At 43.6% G+C, this 24,078-nt stretch overlaps 1 protein-coding gene across 1 annotated transcript in view; it reads left to right on the top strand.

Annotated features, from left to right (window-relative positions):
- Positions 1 to 445: 445 nt before the first annotated feature.
- TRPC5 (transient receptor potential cation channel subfamily C member 5) overlaps positions 446 to 24,078 on the top strand; it is a 269,192-nt gene continuing 245,559 nt past the window's right edge. Inside the window, exon 1 of the mRNA XM_058712790.1 lies at positions 446 to 1,393. The gene's annotated coding sequence lies outside the window, so the exon portion shown is untranslated. The remainder of the gene's footprint in view (positions 1,394 to 24,078) is intronic.

Genomic DNA, 24,078 nt, shown 5'->3' with positions numbered 1-24,078 from the left:
CTCAAGCCAAGGGGGCAAAAAAGAGACTCTGCAAGCCAACCGCCCCGAGGCGCTCCGGTCGCCTCTACCCGCGCCCGCGCTCGCCCCCCCGCCCCAGTCTCTGCCACCACCCAGGGGAGGGGGAGGCCCGGGGAGAGCAAACGAACGAAACAGAAAATTCCGTACCGAGGGGGGAGAGATGAGGCGGTGGGACGGGGCAGCGGGGGCTGACTTGGGGCTGCGGCTGCGGCTTCCTTCCACCCCTGGCCACCGAGCTGCAGAGAAGGCAGTAGCTGCTGCCCCTGCAGGCTGCCCCGTCCTCCCTCTTTCCCTCCCCCTTCCCCGCCTCCCCCGCCCCGCCCCGCCCGCCCCTGCCGAGAGCTGGGGGTGTGTAAGGCCTTGGCCGGCCGGGGCTGGGGGAGGTGAGAGGTGCTTTAGCCATCCGCCGCTTTCTCCCCCTCCATACACACACACACACACACACACACACACACACACACATACACGCACACCCCTCAACCGCGACGGGTTCTCCGCAGCTCGCAGACACCCTAAGGGAGGGAGAAAGAGAGAACGGGAGCATAGGGAAGCCGGGAGCAGATAGAAGGGAGAAGGAAGAGCTCAGGGTTGGACATTTTTGGAGCTAGGGGTGGGGAGGAGAAAGGGAGCGTACCTCCTCGATTTTCCCCTCCCCACCCCTCTCTGCTTTTCTCTCCCCTTCGTTGTATAGCATTTTCCAGAAGCGGCAGCGGAAGGGGACAGAACCCTTTAGAAAGATTTGGAGGGGTGGCCGGGTCTCCCGCCAGCCGCTACCTGGCAGCCGGAGCTGGGGTGTGCGTCTGTGCATGTCAGAGTGTAAATGCGGTTCTCTCTGTGTGCCTCGCTCTCCCTGTCTCGCTCTCCCTGTCTCTTCTCTCTTTCTCTCTCTCTCCCTCACACTCCCGTGCCGGCTCCCCTTGTCCGTTTCCCCGTGTCAGTTTCTTCCCCTGCTCCTGCTGTGCGGCTGGCGGCGTGAAGGGCGTGCGTGCCCTCGGAGCGGCCCAGGTGGGGTCAGACAGCGGGGAGAAGCGAGAGAGCACACGGCAGGGGGCGGGTGGCGCCAAGAGTTTGGGGGCGCTGACGGAGGCGGAAGGTGAGGAGGGCCGGCCGGCCACAGGGAAGTTTGGGGATAACTGAGGAGCGAAGGGAGAAAAACCAAGGTAGGACCGGCACTTGCGCCTCTCGCCGCACCCCGCCCCTTTCCCGGTGCTGCTCTGCCCACCGCTGGGCAGCCTCCAGGCCCGGGGCTGTCCCGGGCGGCTGCTGTTTGCGCGCCGCCGCAGGTCGGAGACCGAGTCCGGTAAGGCGGCCGCACCGCGCGCCTTGGCTCGCGGACACCAGACGACGCAGATCCGAACAGACCGCTCGGCCCGGGGTAAGTCGACAGGCGGCCCTGTGCCCTGTGCTTCGCTGCAAGAGAGCACTGCCATAAGGGGTGGCGAGGTGCGGGTTAAGTGAGGGTGCTGGGATGCTGAGAGCTGGGAGGCGCTGGCTGGCTGGCTGGCTGTGGGCTGGGGTAGTGGGGAGCAGAGCAAAGCCAGCAACAGATTGTTTTGGGACACAGGAAGAGAGATGCGATGGGGGTATAGCTCTCAGGGGTGTTAGGACAAGGTGGCTCTTGGCAATGACCAAAACATCGTTTTCGTTCCGAATGCTCTCCTAAACCAGAGCTCTGCCCTACCCCTGAGGAAGTATCCAGCTCCCTGGGGAGCCTGCTCCCAGGCTTCCTCAAAATCCTCCTGGGAGATGGGCATGGGAATAAGGACCCTGGCCCTTTTGCCAAAAGCCACTTTAAGATACAGAGAGCTGGGGTGAACTCATGAGAGTCCTTTTACCTTCTTTCTGTTTTATATCTTTCAAACTTAAGAAATGACCAGATTCATTTTTCTGGCTTCCTTAAAGGCACTAGGAAAGGCAAATGGGGGGGGGGGAACATCAGTCAGATCTCTGCTCTAAAGGGAACACCCCCCTCCCTCCAAACACATATATTGACTTTATCATCCCCCCCCCAACACACACGGGTACTGAGCTGTATTTGCAAATCCTGGTATTTCTCCATGGTCTCTAAGAATGTGGCTAGGAGAAGGGCTTTTTCCCCACTGCCAACCTGTGTTCCATGGTCAGATATGTGCTGATGGCTTAGTGGCTAGCAAGGTTATCACTCCCTCATGAAAAGCCTGAAGCCTAGAGACCAGTGTGGAAGACAGGATCTCTGAACTTTACCCGAGTTTATTATATGAATACGAGAGACACAGACAAATCAATAATGTTCCCTTTAGAGATTGTGCATGTCAGTCCTCACTTCAAACAAGAAATAATTACTACATTGGTATGGCCCCCAGACCTTGTCTATTACCATGTATTTATCTTCATGGCATTTAACAAATATGGCAAGTTTGTATATCAGCATTCATGATTGCCTTTTGTTGGTCTAAGACTTTTTTTTTGTATTTTGGTACAGATGATTTATATCATGTCTCCTTTCCCATAGATTCTTAACGAGCTGACATATAAATGATGTCAAATGGTACCTTTCACTCACACTTTAACATCTACTTATTCTAACTCAAAAGGCATGAAAATACATTCACATAGTATCACATTGGTTTCAGAGCCAATATCTAGCCTGGAATAAAGGAAATCCACAGGGTCAAGAGGAGCTGCTTTTGCTCTGTTCGCAAGGTTGAAGGAAAAACTGAGTGCCACTTGAAATCTATGTTTTGGTCTCTTGATATGCTGCTTTCATGGAGTTTTACTGTATATATATATATATATATATATATATATATATATATATATACACACACACACAGGGTGTGTGTGTGTGTGTGTGTGTGATGCTTTCCTAAAGTGGTATCACACACACACACACACACACACACACACACACACACTGTGTGTGTGTGTGTGTGTGTGTGTATTTTTTCAAGGACCCGGATCAACCCCATGCAATCGGGCTCTGTGCTGCTGTAGCAAAGAGGGGAATGTTTGAATTTGTGCTTCCAAAGCACCCAGGCTCTTCTGTTAAACTTTCTATTTATTACTATATTACCAGAATACAATGAATTACCTCCTTCCAATTCAGCAAATGAGAAAAACAGATTCTGCATTAAGTGAAACTGTTTACATTGCATTGGGCAATTTATCCTAATGCTCCCTGCCTAGAGCCTAGAGACAGAACGGAATGAGGAGTTCTCAAGTAGGATCTGAAAAGGTGCCCATGCTGTTACTTGTTTTAGGCAATCATAAGCAAATATCTTCTTAGATAGGTTAAAATTATACTTCCCCATAAATAGCAAAGACCAGGTTGCAGACAGGTAGGAAAGAACTGGCAGCTTCATACTTGGGGAAGAACTGAAAGTGTCTACAGGGATGCAGCCTAAGGAAGGTACAGGTCTCTGCTCTCTGCTCTGTTCTTGATGATGTGTATATCTGACTGCCACGGTGGGTCCTGATCCACAGTTACTCAAAGGACATGGAGGTGGGTAGTGCAGGGATACAGAACCGATGCAGTCCCTGGCTGTGTTGACACAGGTTCCCTGCGTTTGGTGTATGCTCCAACATAGAAACCTGCACCAAATATCTGCCAACTATAAGAGCAACAGTCCTATGATTCCATGCTTTCTAGAATTAACTACTCGAATGACACACAGGACCATACGTGCTTAGAGAAGGGTGGGCCAAAAAATTAAAGATACGGTAGGGAAGAAGAGAAGAGGGTTAGGAGAGAACCCAAAGATGTTTTGAAACACATGGAAAGAAAACCATCCAGGTGTTTGCTTTCTTTTGCTCAGCTGAGGATGGAATTAGTCCAGAAAATTGATTCCGATGTGAAGCACGGTAAAACTGCCTATGACTTTCTTTGTAAACACTGAGTGAACAATGATAGAATTCCTTAGAACCAGATAATTGGGAGCACTGGAGTACATTTTCACTTTTACCATCCCATTTCACCCCTTAGCATATTAAATCCCAATCGACAAGCCGTTCAGGTGCTTAATTATCGAATGGATATTTCAAATGTGTCATGCTATTTCCTTCCAGCCTGCTTCCAAATATTCCAATTTGTTTCTTGCCGTGGCTCCATCACTGAAGGAGAGGGACCAAAACATTTCTGCCTGCTTTATTCCTTCCAAAGATGCTTGTTTTTAGCTAAGTACACTAAGCTGTTCAGAAGCCTCTAGTTAGCTGGTGCAGAATGAGAGGGGCAGGAACTTTCTCCCCAAAGCGCCCTGTAGTCTAAACCAGCCCAACCTGGTCTGGTCATTTTCCAGGTTTTCAAGGAGGGGTATCACAAAGTTTGCATCCTTCTGGCAGAAATGATGCCTCATTCTAGGGAAAAATTGCAGCCATCTGTTGTAGATCAGGGCTAAGCTGAGGGTAGCCACTGAATCCAGAGCTTCATAGCCGAGATTTGTCATTCTTTCCAAAACTCACGGGAGCTTTCCTTCTGTTGATGGCTCTCTCAACTCCTTTGAGCACTGAGACCAACAGACCCATCCTGATTGCAAAGAATGAGGCCTGAATGATCTGGCTGTGGTCTCCTAAACAAATGTGTGCAGCGTGCACAACTGAGCGATAGCAGATGATTTCAATAAATAAATAAAAGCTGGTGGGGCCAAGCAAAAAATTCACAGTTCACTGGGTCCGGGGAACTTTGCAAATTCCCAAGGTTTGGTTCGCCATCACTCATTGTGGAGTTACTACTCAAATGCTGGTAGCCAATGCAATTGCCCCAGCTTTTTCAAAAGCCCATAGTGGGAAATGAACAGGGATGGGAGCAGGAGCCAATGCTGTCATTTCACCTATGGAGAAATTGAGGCCCAGAGGGTGATAATGACTTGTCAAAATCACACAGGCGGCTAGCGACAGAGCCCCAACCAGAACCCAAGACTTCCTGCTAGGAATAAATTCCCCAAAGCTCTCCGAAGATCTTTCCAGGAAGTCAAAGAGGAAACTAAAACCAAGTTTACCAAGATCACAACCCTCCACTTTTGTGCCACGATTATGTTTACCATGTTTATTGCCATATCCTTGTGACTTGCCTTCTCACCCACCACGTGCCCCCAAGACACACACATGCACATGCACAGGCACACAGACACACACACACACACACACACACACACACATTCACACACTTCCTGAGAAATTAAAACAAAAGCAGAAAAGACAAGGCAGATGGTTTTTATAGTAGAGTATGAGAAGAAGGAAGGTTTTCGGGGGGGGGGGGTAGGGTGTTTTTCCTACCTCCATTCTTTAGCCTTGATACCTGGTTTCAATTAATCGCACTCCAGTTTTTTGCGGTTTTTTCCCCCCACGATCTGTAAAATAGGCCAATGCAAACACGTCTGTTATAATCCAGAAGGATGATATGAAGAACTTCTACACTGTCGTGAGGCTATCACAAGGTTAGTAAGAAGAGGCTGGGATGGAGCAGGTTAGGGCCTTGCTACTCCAAGTGTGGTCCCCACACCAGTAGCACCACCATCCCCTGGGAGCTATTTTTTTTAAATGTTTATTTATTTTTGAGAGGGAGAGACAAACAGAGCACAAGCAGGGGAGGGGCAGAGAGAGAGGGAGACACGGAATCTGAAGCAGGCTTCAGGCTCCGAGCTGTCAGCACAGAGCCCAACATGGGGCTCGAACTCATGAACTGTGAGATCATGACCTGAGCCCGAAGTCCAACACTTAACTGACTCAGCCACCCTGGTGCCCTGGGAGGTATTTATAAGTACAGAATCTTAAACTCTTCCTCGGACCTAATAAATTGGAATCTGATTTTTAAGAAGTTTCCCCAATGATTTGTTCAAATGTTAAGATTTGAGAGGCACTGGACTAGAGTTTATCCCAAAAAGCATCTGAAAGTCATTGGAAAATAAACCATTATTTACGGGGCACACAGGGACAATTCAAGTGACTTATCACTTTTTTAAAAAACTCTAAAATATAAACTTTCCCTAGGTCCACTTCTCCCATTATCCAGTGTAAAAGCCTTAAGTGTGGGCAAGAGAGTTGATTTAAGGGGAGTCAGACCATAGGACTGTTCTCCTTACCAGGAGGACTTGGACTTGGGGACTCACACAGACCTGAGTTCAATTCCTGATCCTGCCCACAAATAACTAGCTATGTAAACTTGTACAAGGTACTTTGTCTCCCCACCCCAGATTCCTCATCAGTATAAAGGGATTAATAATAGTACCTGCTGACCCTGAGTTGTTATGGAGATTAAATGAGACACTATGTGACATTGGCATATTGTGAACAATCAATACATGGAAAATATCATTATAATTAATATGACTTGGTCAATAATTTTAGTTTGCTAGTCAACTAGTCACTAGATGTGATGTCTTGGGTGCCTAGCCTCTATTCCTAATTGGCGTGAATCACACTGGGCTTTCCACAGACACCCAAAAGTAAAATAAATTTCAAAACAATGGGAGCCCCCAAACGAATATTATGCAGAAAGAATTAAAGGTTTTCCTGACAAAATCACTCCATAGAATAAGACTGAAGTCAGAAGTAGCCCTATTCTATATGGCATGTCTCAAAATTACAAAGGTAGAAAGTTAGTAGTGAGGCTCTTTCTGCATATTTGCAAATACATGCAGTAGGCAAACACATGCACACACACACACATCCTTCAGTGAAGCAACTGTGAAAAAATCAAGCCTGAAATAGCATTTCAGGGGCAGAACTAAATATTGCCAGATTTTTTGCCCGGTACCAATCTGTAAAATGGGTGAATAGTAACCCTTACTTCACAGGGTAGGTGTCAAATGGTTTGGGTTAAAAAAAAAAAAACGATGTAGGGGCGCCTGGGTGGCTCAGTCGGTTGAGCGTCCGACTTCGCCTCAGGTCATGATCTCACGGTCCGTGAGTTCGAGCCCCGCGTGGGGCCCTGTGCTGACAGCTCAGAGCCTAGAGCCTGCTTCTGATTCTGTGTCTCCCTCTCTCTCTGCCCCTCCCCCGCTCATGCTCTGTCTCTCTCCCTCTCAAAAATGAATAAATGTTAAATTTTTTTTAAATTAAATAAACGATGTAGGTCAAGGCATAGCAGAGAAACTCAAAAGAGAAACTTTTTACATCTGAGCCCACCAAAGGAACAAAAATATTATATATAAATCTCCAGCTAAGCTACACTGATTTTTCCCCCAGAAAGTAATGACGTATTATTACATAATACCTTTCCTTATCAACACATCTTACAAAGGTCAGCTCAACAGCAACAGTCAACACGTAGAAGGTGCTACGTTATGTGGCGAGCATTTTACGTGCAGTATCTCATTTAAACCCACAGGACAACTGCATAAAATAGGTACATTATCATCTTTATTTTATGGACAATACCGAAGCTCAAAGGAAGCAAGTAACTTACTCATTTTAGACATAGTGACTTAAGTAAACACTATCCCTATCACTATTTTACAGGTGAGAAGAATGAGAAATGCCCTACCTCCTCCCAGCCCACAATGTTCTCTACTGGCTCCATATTCTCACCTGTAAAATACGATAGATATAGCACCTATGAATTCCAAAAATTCTATACATTTTAATAAATTGCATACATTCCAATAAAACCACTAAGCACTTGATTCTCCAGAAACTTAATTCACTGGCATATACTACCTTTGGGTCCCAGACCTTTGGTGTGTTTGAGACCCACAGCTTCGATTCGAACTGGGGTTGCCCAACATCCATTGATTTTCAAGAGGATCCCATTAGTGGGTCATCAATAATCTTATAATAGACAATGTAAATCACTAATTTCTGGGATTTCTATGATCACCCTAAATTAACAATAGCAATTGCTGTTGATGATTGAACATCTTTGTATTAGTTCTCTATCGTGGCCATAACAACCACAAGTTTAGCAGTTTCAGACAATACAAATATATTATTGTTATAATTCTGCATGTCAGAAATTGGACATGGGCACCACTGGGCTAAAAATCAGCTGTCAGCAGGGCTGCATTTCCTTCTGGAGGCCCTAGGGGAGAATCCATTTTTTTGCTCATTCAGGCTGTTGGTATAATTCACTTCCTTGTGGTTGTGGGAGTGAAGTCCCAATTTCTTTGCTGTTTGTCAGTTGAAGGCCCCCCCACATTCCTTGATCCACTGCCCAATTCCTCCAACTTCAAAGCCAGTCAGGGCAGGTTGAGTGCCCCTCACACTTTGAATCTCTCCTACCTCTTCTTCCTTTGCATCTCTCTCTGACTATTCTGCCTTCTCCTGCTGCTCTCAAGAGCCCACGTGAGGGCACTGGGCCCACCTGGATAATCCAGGATAGTGTCCCTATTTGAAGGTCATCTAATTATCAACCTTAATTCCATCTGAAAAAAAAAATCCCTTTGACCATGTAACCTAACACATTCACAGGTTCTGGGGCTGTGGTGACATATTTAGAGGGCCATTATTCTGTCTACCACAATCTTCTATGTGCTGAGTGCTACAAATATGTTATCTTAAATAATCTTCACTACAGGCTCTATATAGCTATGCTCCCATTTAACAGATGAGGAGACAGGATCAGGCGTGTTAAGTGGTATGCCCGGTATTGCACAGCTAGTAAATGGTGGAGGCAGGTTTGCAACATCCAGTTTCTTCCTACAAATCTTGCATTTCTCCCTTGGCCTACATTGTACTGTCTCCTCATTGTCAGAAAGCTCTTTTGGTTGTCATTTTTGTTTTCCTTGGTATTTTGGTCCATTAAGCATTCAACTCTTGATCTCTGCTCAGGTCATGAACTCACGGTTCAGGGTTTGAGGCCTGCATTGGGGTGGCTCAGTCAGTTACACTTCCGACTTCAGCTCAGGTCACGATCTGACGGTTCATGGGTTCGAGCCCGCATCGGGCTCTGTGCCGACAGCTCAGAGCCTGGAGCCTGCTTCGGATTCTGTGTCTCCCTCTCTCTCTCTGCCCCTCCTCCGCTCCTGCTCTGTCTCTCTGTCTCTCAAAAATGAATAAACATTAAAAAATGTTTAATGAAAATATATCAAAGGGTATTCAGTGAAAAAGCTTGCTTGCACTGTGTACCATCTACTTGGTTGCCACCCGTTCCTTATTTTTCTCCCCCTCAAGAACTTCTGAATGCAAATGCAAGAAACTATGAATTGATGTTCAGAAAGATCTTTACAGCATCACAAAATCTCTCAAACTACAGCTCAAATCTATCTTGTCTTTTTGCTGCATTCTCACTACAATGCAACTTTGGAAGAACTGACATCTGTTTAAGGGAGAGATCTTTGAGCCAATCAGTTATCCAAGCAACTGGTGACTATACCCAGTTTCTAAAATACAGCCCCCTTGGCCCCATGATGCTCCCCTTAATACTCGGTACGTTATATAACCCTAATGCTTCGATAATGTCGTATAGCCCTCACTGGGGAAAAAAAACCATAGCAAATTCATGAAAAATAGCTAGTATTATTCCATGTAGTAATAAAGGGATCGTATGTTCAAATAAATAATCTCAATATCTTATTTATGAATAATCTTTGAAAAAGCGCCACAGCTTTCTATCTAATTCGCATGTGGAATTAGAATGTGGAACTCTTCCATCCTTGTAAACATCGAAATAGACTACCATATAGTTGGGTAGCATGTTATGCACCAAAAGGTACAACACACACACACACACACACACACGCAAAAATTATAAGTTTAATTTTAAACAAAGAATTGTGTAAAGCTGCTAACAAAATCAATACACCACAGTTTATTATTTTTGTTATCCCTACTATGGACTTTGGTCGTTAGCTGTGGCTTAAGAACTGTTCCTTGCCAGCTTGTCAATTGCATGCAATGTATACTTCCTTCTAGTAGCACAAAACAGAACATCTTATCATCTCTTTTTGTTTCTATCCTTTAAACCAGTGTTTTTCAAGTGTTGGCAATGATTCATTAATGTACTTTGAAATCAGATCAGCAGTTCACCACAACTATTTTTAAATTAAATTGATGAAAAGAGAAAAATGTGAATCACGTATATTAAGAGTGGACATTGTTTAATGACACTTTTGTTCAGTAACGTACGTGTGTGTGTGTGTGTGTACCTGTGCACAGGTTTGTGTGTATATTGGGTCCAATGTAAAATGTTTTTCTTGTGTGGGTTACTGTCAAAAAGTTTGATAAATATTACTTTGGATGACTGGAACCACTGAGCAGATGTTATAAACAGTCCTTATAAATAAATGAAATCTCTGCCTAAACATAAAACACCATGATCTTCCTGAACTATAAAGGCATTCCACCCTGTCCCTCGCCATTGTGGTCCCTAATCTGTGGCAACGCCCAGAAAGCAGCAAGGATCTAAAACACAAACAAATAAGCTAAACTAAAAAAGATTCAGTAAAAAATGAGAATGCTTTCTCTCTTGGATGTAAGAACATCTGGAGATTTATAATATCTGCATTTGGAACTAAGCCTCCCAGTTGTCACTTCCCTTGCCATCTCTTAGATACAGTCACTCGGGGCCCTGGCCAGTGCTGAACATGGGCTAAAAGTCGGCAGCTTACATAAAATATTTCACCTCAAGATCCACCAGAGGACTTTATGCTATAGGCTGTGCTATCATCTTCACACAGCGGTCATCTCCAGAAACCTTTCCTAGATTAGTACAATTTAGTCTAATGATAACTTGCAAGCAATGAAGAAAGATTGACGGGAAGGTATGTTTGGGGATAAACAGAGGAAAAAGCTGATGACATGGTTTTCCTAAGATGTTGGTACTGCAGAGAAGAGGATTTTTACATTTTTGTAGGGTAATTATGCTAAGGAATAGAAAATGAGAACACTATTGGTAAAGAAAGAAAGAGGAGAGTGTGAAGGAGTAATTAAACAATCTCCAAGTGGTAACTGAGTCCCTACTGTCAAACATTTGACATATATTCATTACGTGTAGACTAGGTGGAAGGCACTGTGGGGTACGAACATGCACACCCGTCCTTTTCCCTCTAGGAACTCACAACAGGGTCAGGAGTGAGTAGATGATGGGAGCAGACATGACATCATGGTATGGCTGAGTAGAACACTGTGGTTTAATCCTTTCGTGGAGGTATATGCTTCCAGGAGACAGAGCTAGAAAGTTAGGTTGTGGTAAGAGTGTGGAGGGCCTGATATGTTGGGCTATGACTACATTTAATTCAGTGAATAAGAGGGAGATAGCAAATGATTTTGAGATGAGAAATGAAATAATGGTAGCAATGTTTGGAGATGATTATTCTGGAAACGGTCTACAGGAACGATTGGTGGAGGAGCAAGAAATAGAAGGCACGGCAGTTAGGAAGCAATTATAGAAATCTAGGGACGACGAGTAAGTAGCACGGTGGTTAAGTAAGGAAGCTAAGTCCAAACCCATTTTGGTGTGATTCTCACTCTGCCACTCTGAGCCTTAGTTTTCTCATCTATGAAAAGAAGATACTAAGAATACCTACTTCGTAATGCTATGCAGATGAAAATATAAAATATAAATATAAAACACTTAGCCCAGTGCCCAGCCATAGCAAACATTCATTACATGTTAACTGCTAGAGTTGTTATTATGGTTGTTGTTATAATGGACCTGAAAAGGATGGGGTGTAAAAGATAGCATAAGGGGACGGTAGATATACTATAGTGAATGACTGTATATGTGTGATGAAAGTAGTCAAAGATGACTGCAAGTTTTATCCAGGTGACAGAAGATGATGATGCCATAAGGACATGTGAAGGTGGGGTGAGATGGGAAGGTGATGAGTTAAGATTTCAATATAGTATTAAGTTTGACGTCAGGCAAGGCATCCTCATGAAAACATCCATCAAAAACTTTGAGACGTGGGACTGCAGCCCAAGAGACAGGTTAGGAAATGAAATGAAAATTTGGGAAGTCATAGATATAGGTCTACAAAAATTATCTCTAAAAACGGATTTAAAAATCTCCAAGAGAGACAGTCAAAAGAAGGATAAAAGTGAATAAAGTAGAACTTTGTGGCCCATGTTTATTGGAGGGAGAGGAGCCAGAGAAAGAGTGATTGAAGGCAAAAGGGGACCTGTGTGAGACACTATGGAGAATTCACAAAAGAGAACATCCTATGCTCTGTGAACCTAAGATGTTTATAATCCAGTTGAAACAGTATGACTTATAGACTTGTGACAAAAGGTTTTGTAAAGTATGACATATGTAATAGTGAAATTCATTTTAAAAATATAAGCTCTCAATTCCAAAATATACCTTATCTTGTTGATGAGAGAAGTCAAGATGACTTCATGGGTGTTCTAGCTCTTGAGTGATGAATGGCATTTGGAGATATATGGGGGGGTGCCTTTCAGATGAAAGGAATTGTGTGGTCAAAGGTAAGGAGCTAGAAATGGACACATCACGTTTAAAGGAGAGAGAGAAGATCATTCTGGCAGGAATAAAGGGGGAGGAGATTAGGAAAGGGGAGAGAGGAAATGTTTCAAATCAATCACATAGCTAATCTCAAATCCCCACTGAGGGGGATTTAAAATGTTCAGTCTCCTCTTGGCTTTAAAGCTGGATGTCTCATGTCACTTTTTTTCTGACATTAAACTAGATTCCCAGATTTCTCGGTTAAGTGACTGAGTGGACAGTGATGCTGTTAACAAGAATAAGGAAGTCTGGAGGAAAATAGCAGGTTAGCATTGGGGGGGTTGGGAGTGGGAGAGAGATGATGTATTAAGTTTGGAACATGTTGAAGTGAAGGTGCCAGTAGGACATCTAAGTTACAGATGTTAAATAGGCGATTAGATGTATAGGTGTAGGACTCGAAGGAGAAGTCTGAGCTGGAGATATAGATTAGGATGTCTATATCTAACCAATAATAACATGATGATAATGAATATTTTATTAACCTGTATTATGTTAACAACATGGTTCTGAGAATTTTCCAAATCATAAATCATTTAACCTTCACAACAACCCCATGAGGTCACACAAGTAGTATCTATTAGAGCCAGGATTTAAACCCAGGAAAGTAAACTCAGATGCCCATGCTCTGAGTTATTACATTAACAGCCAGTGTTAGTCATGGAAGTAGGACCAATTACTCTACCAGAGCAACAAAAAAAAAAAAAAAAGAAAGAAAGAAAGAAAGAAAGAAAGAAGTCAACGATTGATCCCGGAAAATACCAACATTTGAAAGGTAGACGGGAGAAAAGAGACTCTCAGAAGAGACTAATGGATTTATAAAGGTAGAAGGAAAACTGGAAGTGAGTATTGCCTTCAAAATCATGGGAGGAGAAAAAGTGGGTTGTATCAACAGCATTAAGAGCTAATCCATTGGATTTGATATTCCAACAAGCCCTGAATAATGGCATGGTTAGAGCAGGAGTCAGCAAACCACAACCCATCACCTGTTTCTGTACAGACTGCAGGCTAAAAATGGTCTTCATGGTTTTAAATGCCTGAAAAAAACTCCGAAGAAGAAGTAGGATAGTTTATAGCATGTGAAGATTACAGGAACTGCAACTTCATTGTCCATAAATAAAGTTTTATTGAAACACAGTCACTCTTATTCATTTATATATTGTCATAGCTGCTTTCACACCACAAGAACAGAGCTGTGCAGTAGCACCAGGGACCATCTGGGATGCAAAGCCTAAAAGCTTCACTGCCTAGGCCTTTACAGAACAAGTCTGTGGGTAACTGAGTTAAAGTATGGGCTCTTATGTCAGATTACCTCTGTTCAAATCCCAGCTCTATCAGTCACTGGACCATGTGACCTTGAATAACTCATTCAAAAGCTCTAACCACCCTTGTGGGTAAAATGGAGCTTACGATAGTACTTAGGTCAGAGGGTTGTTGTGAGAATCGAAGAAGACTGTTCATGTAATGTGCCCAACACAGTGCCTGGTTCATAGTAAGAACTTAATAGATATTAGCTGCTGTTAATGTTCTGATGTGGTAGAATTGAGTCATGGAGACAGAAGCTCAACTGTGATGGGTGGCAAAAGGAACGGGAGACAAAAACGATACAAATGGAGACTGAATGAGAATTTTATTATGACACTCGAACACATTCAAGGGCTGATAAGGGGAGCATTGAGTGAAGACGATTAAGCATCTGAGAAACAGATGGAGGTAGGAGGTAGAGGACCAAGAGCAGAGGTGCAGAGATCAGTCTTAGAAAGGAATAGAAACACCTCCAAAAGTAAGATGAAATTGGATACAAATATAAGATTTGGCACGGAGTGGAGGAAGTTAACATCTCAAAGACTTTTCTCTGTGAGGTACGGGACAAGCTTTTCTGTTGTGAGGCCGTCAGGGGGTGGGGGGTGGGGAGGGCAACAAGATGGATCCCCATCTATGGGACTTTCGAAAGGAAGTCAACCCAAGAAATTTAAAAAAAAAAAAAAAACCAGAAGCATGTAGGGGCGCCTGGGTGGCCTAGTCAGTGAAGCATCCAACTCTTGATCTCAGCTCAGGTCATGATCTCACAGTTTGTGAGTTCAAGCCCCACGTCGGGTTCTGCATTCATGGTGTGTGGAGCCTTCTTGGGATTGTGTCTCTCTTTCACTCTGCCCCTCACCCACTTGTGCTCTCTCTCTCCAAATACATAAAGAAACTTTAAAAAAATTAAAAAAAAAAAAAAAGAAGCGTGCATAGAATAGCACCATGGGCTTGGCAGAGCTTAGAAGATGAGAACTTGATGGCACCAATCTGCACAGCTAATGTGACCTTCTCTACAGGTATTCAAAAGCCTGAGAGGAGAAACCTAAATGAAGGGTTGAGGTATTTCAGGACTTGAAAAAGTGTTGAAAGTCTCGGAAAATGCAATGTTAACCCTGGCAACCGCTTGATTCCACACCTGCCTGTCCTCGAAACCACCACCTTGTCATCAGACTCTGAAACGTGCTCATCTTTATCCTGTCTGGTGTGGTATCTAGTTTGTATGATGGCACAGCCTCCCTGACATTTCTGGATACCTTTCCCTGAAATCTCGTCGCAACATGATAACAGACAGACAATACACTGGAAAGGTCTGGAGAGGAACACAAACTCTTTTTTATGAACAGAGAATGACTTTTATGGACAGAGAATGATACTGCTGAAGGATGGGGGCTAGTGCTAGAGATGAATTGAGTGCCTAGCAAAACTCCATGAGCCCAGCAATAAAATCTCTTAATTTATGAGGTACAGGACACAAGCTTTATGGTGTCCCGGCACAGATCCAAATACAATGCTCTTACAGCTGGTGTGTTAGATTTGGTTCCCTTGAGACTCCAGAGGTAAAGTGATAAGGCTAACAGGTCAACTCCTGTCTGGGCAGACCAAAGGCAGAACAGGGACTGGGGAAAGGGATGTGTCTCCCTAGTTGCTTGAAGAGGCTGGAGACGGAAGAAACAAATGCTTTGGCTAACAGTCAAGGTGGCAAGGAAGAAAGGAACAACAGGTGCTCCCAAACAGGTGCCCGCTGAGCTCGCTGGTAATGTGCAGCTCAGCTCACGCAACAACAGGTTAGAGCTGAGGATGCTGCACACCCCACCTTCCTGCTGGTGAAAGAGGGTCTCCTGTAGGCATTTCCCCATCCTGGCCTGACCTTCTGACCTGGGACCCAGACAAGTGTGCATTCCCCTTGGAGGCTACCGGGCTCATCTGGTGAGCCTATTAAAATGATGCAGAGGACTGGTTTGCAATCAGACAGCACTGAGGAAAGCACATCCCAAAGCACTTTCTCATTCAGCATTTTACGCACTGCATTTCTAAACTGAGGATAAGAAGAGTACTGTCCTTATTGATATGTTGTGATGATTAAGTAACACTCCTTAGCACAGAGTCCGGCTTCTGATAAGCACTCATTGGCTTCCATCATTGTCATCATCATTATCTTCACCTAACATATAAAGACGCTGAAGCATGACCTTCCAACACAATTGGGCTTAGATCCTGGCTCTGCCACATAATCCTCCTGAGCCGGTTTCCTCATCCTAAGTTTAAACCAGACTTTCTGATCAAACAAAGTACTTTGTGTGAAAAAGTACACAGTGCAATCCAAATGCTTATTTTATATTTGAGAGAGCTTCACTGCATTTTATAGACAGGAGCAGGGAACTGAGTGGTAAAGGGATTTACTCAACGAAGCAATGACAAACGTGGAACGAGAAGCCAAGGTCCTCTACTCCCAACCCATAGCTCTCCCCACGTGTATTCTCTGGGAGCAGTTGGTCCTCTACCCAAAACAGAGGGTCTCCACTTGTCCCAGGAGTGGGGGCTCTGCTAATATGTGTACTTCCCTACTGCTCACCAGTCAGAAAGGCAGCAGCACTGACTGAGCTCCCTTCAGGCAGACATCGGGAGCAAGAACCTTACACGCTTCTTTGCCCCTGAAATAGCTGAATACTATTTGAAAATAGACAGTTCTAGCTAAAATACGTTCCTTTCTCCGTAAGGAGACAGTGAAACGGGTCCATTCACCCGACCTTGGTGTCTGAATCTCCATTAAGTGAGCATTGTTCCTTTAAGCCTGAGCCCTGGCTGAAAAGAGGAACTCTCTAGAACCTGCATACAATGCCCATTACCCAAGGATCAGTTATCAGTTCAATAGTAGGAATCAGATCTTCAGCTTTCTTTCTCTCTGGGAGGGGGAAAGGGAGATCTAAGGCATAGGCCACTGCTCAGGCCTCATGTACAGCTAAAGGGCACTAGAGATCGCAAAGAAAATATTGTAAATGGAGAGAGAGGTACAGGAGGGGTAGGCTGTTATAGCAGCTTATCTGTACCCTTTCTGGGAATGGAGGGACAGGAAAGACAAAGAGACATCCCTGGATTGTCGAAAAGAGCATGGGCTTGGAATAGAAAGTTCAGGGTTCCCACATTATAAGCAAATTTCTTAATCTCTCTAACCTTGGTTTTTTCATCTGTAAAATGGGATGATAATACTATCTACTTCACCAGGTTTTTAAGTAAGAAAAAAAAATGTGCGTGAACATACTTACAAATCCTTTCCTGGATATAAGGAATTACTAGGACTCTGGCAACTAAAGGGTCTGGGAAACTTTTCAAAAGAGGCTCAAGGTTTCAGTGACCTTGACAGTTAATAGGCAGGGGAGATGCACAGCGTTCCTCCCAGCCCTTCTACCGTTCAATGGAGCGTTTCATGCACCTGCAATGCTTCTTCTCTGAGTGCATCTCCCTCCCTATCTCTGGCAAAGGGGAAGAGTTTACCAGCTTTTCCTGGGGTCGGCAGTAGGTCTCAAGAGCTTTGATCTGAGAGAAGCGGAGGTGGACAGTGGGCAGAGGGAAGGCGCTTGAGACTGCATGCCTTTCCCACCGGCCAGCCGCAACCTCCAGGCAGACAAAACCCCTGGCACCGAGCTGAGGAGGCAGGAACAATTAGGACGACCTCTCAGGACATGGCTCCGGAGTCATTAAAGCAGTGACATAGTTGGTCTGCCAAATCTGAGACGGCAGACACACGTTCTAGCAATATGGCAAAACAGTTGTCTCGGCAAATAAATAAAGCAATATAAAAATAATTACAGGGGCTATTAGCGATTTTTTTCTTCTCTCCTTTCCCCCCTCCCTGATGCTACTGGGCTCAGAAGCCCCACAAGGGTGGGAGTCAGTGGAAGAGAGGCAACAAGGGAAGGAATGGCTAGGGTAAGGACCCTTTTTGGCCAGAGGTTGTCAAAAGCCCTGCAAAATGTCTGCCTGCGAGTCCCAGGGCCCCCCCCCCCCATCAGTCTTTTCTGTGAGGAGAGCAGGCAGGGATAGGCTAAAAGCCATTCCCAAAGAGGGATGGAAAAGAGATGAGACTGGTAATAACGCAGGGAAACACCTAAGGTCCGCTAGTCAGGGCCCCAGGACTTAGCCCTTGCCACACAGGTGACTGGGCCTGAGCAAGGTTGAGGGTCCAAGTGTGTGAGGTAGGTAAGTAGAGAGAGTGGCAGGATGCTGGGCTTTGCACTGCACCCTGAAGGGGCATTCTCACCAAGCCTCCCTCTTTTTTTTTTTCCTAAATAAGCTCTGAACCTAAAGTGACAGGAAGGGGGAAGGTCATTAAGAGAGGTAAAATCAGAAGTGGTAAGGAAGAAACAAGGTTAACCCCATTATCCCTTAAGCCAACCAATTTAGTTTTCATTGTGCTCTCCACCAGATTTCATTTAATTTATTAAACACCTGGTGTATGTAAGACACTGAGTGTTTTATAAATATTAACTCATAGGGGCACCTGGGTGGCTCAGTTGGTTAAGCGTCTTTGGCTCAGGTCATGATCTCACAGTTCATGAGTTTGAGGCCCATGTCGGGCCCTGTGCTGACAGCTCAGAGCCTGGAGCCTGGTTCAGATTCTGTGTCTCCCTCTCCCTCTCCTCTCATACTCTCTCTCTCAAAAATAAATAAAACATTGGAAAATTAATTCCTATAATCCTCAAAGCACCTCTATAAGATAAAGACTGTAATAATTCCTATTTTACAGATAAGGAAAGAAAAACACAGGGACATTAGGTAAGTTGCCTAAAGCAACACAACTAGGAAATGGTGAAACCAATCTCCAAATCCAGGCTAGCCCAGTTCTAGAGAAAAGATTATGCTCTTTGCCTCTGTTTTATGCAGTCTGACAAGGTAAATTCAAACTGTACACTTACCATGTTCCATTAGAATTCTTCATCTATTTATAGGTGTCTCCCACCATTCTAAGCATTGATGGTAGGCCCCATGAGGGCCAGGGCCAGGCCTTGCAGGTTCATCACCAAAAACCTTGGGCCAGATATAGGGGCTGAATGATTAAATGAATTTCTTAATGAATTACAGATTCATTGAGTATTCACTGAAAACCAACTAAGAGCTAAATACTATGCAAAGTGTGTAGGATGGTGGGGAGAGTGGATAAGATCTTCTCCCTATCCCCAAGCCTGTTTTATTTCTGAAAAACCAATAATTACAATACCTTATGACGGAAGCTGTTTCCATGGGAGCAGAGAAACAAGAAGTTTTGGTTCTACCTATAGACATTAGGGAGAGCTATAGAGAGGGGAGGTAACATTTGAGCTGCAACTGAAAGAAGTAGGTATTCACAAGCAGAGAACAGGTATCAAGTGAAGCCATCCGAAGCCAAGACAGAGGTATAAGGAAAGTCAGAAATGTGCTGGGGAGAAGTAGTATGGCATAGCTGGGGTCCAGGGTACGTGAGTGGAAGTAGGAAAAGAAACCTTTGGAGAGCCAGGTAGATGCCTACTGATCAATTCAAACATGATCCTGTAGACATAATAAAACCATCGGCAAGCTTTTAAGCAGGGGCAAGATATGGTTGGATTTGTGTTATGGAAATCTCACAATCACCAAGTGAAAGATGGAGGAGAACGTGAAGTCAGGCAGATCATAAAACAAGAGGGTGCAGTAATCCAGTAGAGTGACAAATCCAGTAGAGTGGCAAAGTCCTGAACCCAGACAGCAGCAATAGGACTAGAGAGAAGGAAATGGAGAGTAGAGGTGTCAGAGGCTGTACTGATACTTCTTGGTGATGGGGTATGGGAGAATAATAGAAAAGGGGGATTCAAGATGGTATCACCAAAAGCAGATATGAATTATGTGGGGTACATTAAGATGAGAGTGATGATGAATTTGGTATTAGATTTGTTGAATTTGACGTATGTGAGGAAGGATTACATGCCACTGGCAATGCTCAGCAGGCAATTGATTGAGCCTACTTAAATCTTAAGTTCAGGATAGAGAGGTACAAGGAGACTAGGTTTGATATTCATTGCTTTATAAATCAGTCATTGAAACTATGTGCATGAGTGAGATTGGTCTTTGTTTACATCACCTAGACCATGACTTGATCCATCCTATATTGTAAGGAACTCATTATCTAAACTTTTCAGGAGGGAGATTACTTCCCATACAACATTCTAGATGCTTAGGAAAATTGATCCGTTGCAATGGACAAAGCAGAGGGTTGGCTTTCATTCTGAGGGATTGGGCCAAAGACCCTGGGTGCTTCCTTCCTATTTCTGAAGCTAGCTGCCAGAGATGTGTGGGGCTGCCATAGTGAACAGCAACTGCATTATCTCTACATTGTAGGAGGGACTTAATCTCTCTTCCAGTTGTCCCTTGCCCCTGATGACTGATTGACTATTGAGGCCCAGAGAAAAGCATGGCTATAGCCTTTCCTCTTCAGAGGAAAATAAAGAAGAAGGAGAAGGAAAAGGAAAAGGGAGGGGCAAGTGGAGGAAAGAAAAAGAAAGGGCATTGATGCTAAATTGCTTGGTGACCTTGAGTGAGTAATTTCTCCCCTGTGTAACTTGGGAAAGAATGATATCTTCCTGACCTACCTCACAAGAGAGCTGTGAGAATCAAATGAACTAAGGAGTATGAAAATGTTTGTTTTTTTTTTTAAATACACTATAAATAAGGGGTGCCTGGCTGGCTCAATCAGAAGAGCATGCATCTCTTGATCTTGGGGTCATGAGTTCCAGCCCCATGTTGGGTGTAGAAATTACTTAAGTAAATACATAAATAAAAACTTTAAATTCCTAGCAGTGCTATTGCTGGGTCATAGGGTAGGTCTATTTTTAATTTTCTGAGGAACCTCCACACTGCTTTCCAGAGCGGCTGCACCAATTTGCATTCCCACCAACAGTGCAAGAGGGTTCCCGTCTCTCCACATAAATTTCATATATTAAAAAATAAATAAATAAATTCAAAAAAAATAAAAAATAAAAAATAAAAACTTTAAAAAATTACATGGTAAATGAAATATAGTATGATTCTAAGCACAAGATCCATGGACTCTACTTTCAAATTTATCATTATTCCAATCAAAAATGGTACTCTAATGGGAATGCAAGCTGGTGCAGCCACTCTGGAAGACAGTGTGGAGGTTCCTCAAAAAACTAAAAATAGAACTACCCTACGACCCAGCAATTGCACCACTAGGCATTTATCCAAGGGATACAGGTGTGCTGTTTCGAAGGGACACACGCACCCCCATGTTTATAGCAGCACTATCAACAATAGCCAAGGTATGGAAAGAGCCCAAATGTCCATCGATGGATGAATGGATAAAGAAGATGTGGCATATAAATACAATGGAGTATTACTCGGCAATCAAAAGGAATGAAATCTTGCCATTTGCAACTACATGGATGGAACTGGAGGGTATTATGCTAAGTGAAATTAGTCAGTCAGAGAAAGACAAAAATCATATGACTTCACTCATATGAAGACTTTAAGAGACAAAACAGATGAACATAGGGGAAGGGAAACAAAAATAATATAAAAACAGGGAGGGGAACAAAACAGAAGAGACTCATAAATATGGAGAACAAACAGAGGGTTGCTGCAAGGGTTGTGGGAGGGGGGATGGGCTAAATGGGTAAGGGGCACTAAGGAATCTACTCCTGAAATCATTGTTGCACTATATGCTAACTAATTTGGATGTAAATTTAAAAAAATAAAAAATGAAACAAGTTAATAAAAAAAAAGAAAACTTCATCTAAAAAAATGGTACTCTAAGTCCATTTATTTTCCTATATATGACAGAAGTGACCATAGAACTTTGTTATTTTGGAGTGCACATGTGTTTGGGGTGGGGTGGGGAATATGCTGGCTTGTAGACAAACTATTATAAGTGGTTTTGAAATAAGTAAACACTTACAACACTAAGTAAGTTTTTATATGCTACCTGACATTATTCTTTTAATCTTTCATATAGATTCCTTTAGTGTCTCTTTTGCTTCAAGGAATTCATTCAAGCATACACTACTGAACCCAATCCCCTGTGAGGAAAGGAAAAAAATCTTCCTGAGCCTCTTAGCCTGCTCTGCAGGCAAAGGGCCCCTTTATTTAAATTGATAAATAAACTTAAAGGCATCATTAGTTTTCTAGGGCTGGTGCCTTCAGGTGCACAAAAAAGCAGCAAGCATCAATCCCTGAGATATCTGTAGTTCTCAGAGTCCAAAAATGAGCATGAAGATATGTGTTAATATCAAGCAGAGAGACAGTGCTGCCCAAGGGAGTAAGGAGGAAGACGCACCAATGAATAAAAACTATTCAGTCCTTATTGATTGCCAAAAAAAAGGTGAGTCTGGGTAGAACCAACAGACTTGCAATCTGAATGAAATAGCAAGAGAGATGAATCAGGACACAATGGAAATGATCTGTCATAATTTTGGTTGGTCCTGCCTGTAGTCCACATTTCAAACATGCCAGTCTAGAATCTCTAGAACTCTTCCAGAGTCCCAAGAAACAACAAAGCAAAAGGGACTTAAACAGACAACACAAATAGCTCCTTGAGTCTCGTCCTTTTGCAGACTAGCCTAAGGCAGCATTAAACAACGTCTAGGCAGAGAAAACATTACTGGTAATGCCACTGTTCTTCAGTCTCATGGACTAGAAGCCTGAGTCATCTTACTTTCTACCTTTCCTTTGCCCCATGTGTGAAATGAAGTCATTAAGTCCCGTTCATTCATCTTCTACATGTTGTTACTCTATATCTTATAACATTTCCCACTGCTACCACTGTAGCTCCAGCCCTTATTAGTTCCTGTCCAGACCACTCCAGTAGCCTCCCAGCTAGGCCACCTGCTTCCAGTTTCTCCCTGTCAGTCCATCCTGCACACTGTCACCAGGTACATCCTCCCTTGACATTATCCTTTTCTCAAAACCTTCAGTGGTTTTGCACTACCTAGAGGAGAAAGCCCACACTCTTTTCCCGTGTATCCTAGGCCTTCCATCATCTGGCACCAACCACATTTTCGATATGATCTCCTCTCATAAACCCTTTATTTTAGAAAAACTACTACTTCGGTATCCCCCAACACAATCTATGCTTTCCCCACATTTGCCTATATTATATATTCTATCAAGAATATAGTTCCTGCTCTAAACTACCTTTCTAAATAGTACCCATCCTTCAAGATCTAGCTCAAATTCCACCTCACCCAACAAATGTATGCATTGCATGTTTGGTATGTAGCAGGCATTTTAAAGCCTTTGCTAGCCTTCCTACTCTTTGGTGATTGTCCCCTCCTCTGACTTCATAGGATAGTATCTGAGTTTCACAACTGACCTTTTAAATTATTCCTTTTGTATTATTCTTAGCCATAGTTTTCTGCCTAAACGCTTTCTCTTCCCAGGTAGACTCAGCTCCTGAAAGCAGGGACTCCATTCTGTATTTTTATTCTATCCAGTCCTCACAACACACCCTGAAAACAACACATTGCCTTGCATATGATAGGAAGTCAATAAATATTTTTTCAATTATTTTTATAACAGCATATTTACAATCAGAAATCTTATTGCTTGGGAGAGAGTTAGCAGGCAGCATCGAAACAGTCTAAATGAAACAGGGCAAAAGTAAAGTAAGTTGGCTATTTCTGCCATAATACAATTGAATTCCAAGTCTAGAAGGAAAAGATATCTTACTGATTAAATGGAATGGCCTGGAGATACAAATAATGCCTATATCATACAGGAGAAATAGAAAGATGACTATAACTCATAAAGGAAAATCAAACCATTATATCATTGGAATAAACTGTTCCCGGTTTTAGACAAGAGAACTAATTAAAAACTCTCAATAACTCCCAGTTAGGAATTTGCTTTAGGCTTCCTTACAGATTGTGGATTCATGTAAAAAAAAATAGCAAAGGGGCTCCTGGGTAGCTCAGTCCGTTACGTGTTTGAGCCCCACCTCAGGGTCTATGCTGACAGCTCAGAGTCTGGAGCCTGCTTCGGATTCTGTGTCTCCCTCTCTCTCTGCGCCTCCCCTGATCTCTCTCTCTCTCTCTCTCTCTCTCTCTCTCTCTCTCACACACACACACACACACACACACACACACACACACACACACACACAAAGTAAACCTTTAAAAAAATAGCAAAGAGGTGAACCAGCACCAGAAGAACCTACTACTGGACTTTTTCCTTTACTCTCTTTCCCTCCCTCTCTATTTCCTCCCTGCTGTGTCCCCAACTACTCCTCTGGCCCCTACATACACATATACACACACTCACATGTTGAACACATGTGTGTGTGAGAGAGAGGAGGAGGGAAGGGAGAGGGAGAGAGAGACAGAGAAGAAGGAGGAGGAGAAAGAGTAGGGGTGGGGGAAGAG

The sequence above is a fragment of the Neofelis nebulosa genome, chromosome X (assembly GCF_028018385.1).
Source record: "Neofelis nebulosa isolate mNeoNeb1 chromosome X, mNeoNeb1.pri, whole genome shotgun sequence".
Classification (NCBI taxonomy): Eukaryota; Metazoa; Chordata; class Mammalia; order Carnivora; family Felidae; genus Neofelis; species Neofelis nebulosa.
This window is presented reverse-complemented; position numbering and strand designations above follow the sequence as displayed.